Source organism: Lupinus angustifolius, unplaced genomic scaffold (assembly GCF_001865875.1).
Source record: "Lupinus angustifolius cultivar Tanjil unplaced genomic scaffold, LupAngTanjil_v1.0 Scaffold_17_127, whole genome shotgun sequence".
In the NCBI taxonomy this organism is placed as follows: domain Eukaryota; kingdom Viridiplantae; phylum Streptophyta; class Magnoliopsida; order Fabales; family Fabaceae; genus Lupinus; species Lupinus angustifolius.
Window position 1 is genome coordinate 1,340,845 of NW_017719102.1, and position 2,469 is coordinate 1,343,313.

Consider the following 2,469-nt stretch of genomic DNA (forward strand, 5'->3'; position numbering starts at 1 on the left):
TTACTCTACAACTCTAACACAAGTCTCATATAACATGATGATGCATTAGTTAAAAACAGATTTTACAGAATACTAAATCTTCACAAAAACATCAATGAATGCATGAACATGTGAGGTGAAATAGTGAGAAATTAAACATGAAATGCCTCTCAATCCTAAAGCATATAATTCTCTCTTTTCTAATCTCACAAATGCAATGTCATATAGATGCAAAACTAAACACGAAATCTGCTCTAACTCTCTAAGAAAAACCACATGCAAGTTATGATTTCAGTTCTGAAAACGCAGTTTATAAAGAATCAGTTCTGCAGCCCAGTTAATCGATTAAAACCTTGGTTAATCGATTAACGCGGTTTAAAATCATAACTGATTCTGTTTTTCAAATTTTCAGTTTCAACAACTTTTCAAAACCTTATGTTAATTGATTAAAGCATGCCTTAATCGATTAAAAACATATTTCTAAGTGTATTTTCAAATTACAAAACTTAAATACGTTATGCACTTAATTTATACATGTTAACACTAAGTTTATGCCTAGGATGCACATATTACATGTATTTATATGATGCATGAACATATTATAAATGACATATCTCAAAGCTTAAAATGATTTAAAGTTTTATGCATATGAGACATGTATAGAGTTTACCTAAGCCTTAGACTCAACCTAAACTAACTATTAGTCTAAGTCTAATACCAATCTAGAGACTTGAGAATGCTTATTTGTTGATGATCTTCAAGCTTTCATAATCACAAGTTGTCCTCATCAAAACTAAACACATAGAGAGAGCTTTCCAAAGTGCGATCTTGACATGTGCACTTTCAATTGGATGATCCCTTGGTTTGGGGTCCAACTCCCATACATTATTATGTTCAATCTGGTTTAGCCCTTCTTGCAAAGCTATACCCTAGTGCTCATCCTCTATGGCCTCATATATGGTCTTAGGCTCTATTTGAGATACGAAAGCTACAAAATTACAAAAATATCAAAGAATTATGGGTTACCACCCCCATAAAAATATCACCTATCACTTTATCAAGTGGATGGTCTTTCTTTGTTTTCCACACCCTAGGCAAATCCTGGTGATCCTTCCTGACTTCTTGATCATCCTGAACCTCTTTGTCTTTTTCCAAGTCCTTAGTATATGCTTCTTCCAAAGCACCTGCAACATCATCCAAAACCTTTCTCTTCTCTTATGAAAAAGATTCGTCAAAATGAACTTGGATCAACTCTTCTACAATCATGGTATATTTGTTAAAAACTCTAAATGCCTTACTATGCATCGAATACCCAAGAAATATACCCTCATCCGCTTTTGAAACAAATTTTCCTCAAGCACGTTTTCCATTGTTCAAAATAAAGTATTTACATCCAAAAGCGTGACGATGGGATATATTGGATTTTTGGCCTTTCAAAAGCTCATAAGGGGTTTTCAAAAGTTTAAGCCTTCGGAGTACACAATTTATGACATAGTAGGCTATATGTACATCATCAGCCCAAAAGTATTTAGGTACTTTGCTTTGATTAAGTATGCTCCTGGCGAGCTCCTCAAGTAGCACAATTTTTTCTCTCAACAACTCCATTTTGTTGTGGAGTTCGAGGAGCCATTTATTGGTGTAGGATGAAAGTGCAATGTGTCAAGATAGCACTTAGCTTTTTGATGAAGACAAAGGACCTAGTGAAAGCTTAAAGACAACTCAACAACTCAACATGCCAAAGATTCAAGAGCTTCATGTCTAGACTAGAGTCTTAGATGTGTCTTAGTTATTGAGTCTAGGTTAGGTAAACCTAGATGCAAATCTCACAAGTTCTAAAAACTATCATATCATTTAAATGAGAGATGTCATCTAGTTTATTATATGTTCATGCATTAATCATACATGTTATTTGTGCATTTTAGGCATAACATAAAGGTAAACATGTATAGTTGATAAGCATAACATATAGGTAGTTTACTAATTAAGCTTCTTAACTGAAAATATGCTAGTTAATCGATTACGTGAAGCTTTAATCGATTAACATGAAAATAGTTTTTAACAATTTCAACAGATAACTGAAAAACATAATTCAGTTACTCTCTAACAACCCATTAATCGATTAACAGGCAACATAATTGATTAACTGGGTGCAAAACAACTTTTCTATGTAAACTGTGTTTTTACACCATGCTTAATACATTCCTTCATTCATTTTAGAATTGCTAAGTTGCATAATTTTGTATTATTTGTATGTCATATAGGCAGAGAGAATTGCATGTGAGATTAGAGTGAGATAGTATTATGCTTACGGATTAACATGTCATCTGTTGCCTATGATCAAATGTGTTCATCATTCTATCTTGTTCTTGCATGATTCTTTCATTACTATTTAGAGATTTCTTAAGGGTAGAAATTACATGTTCTTAATGATTCTGATCTTATACATATTCTTGGTAATTGTCAGATCTTTCTAGGGTTTATAGCTTGTTA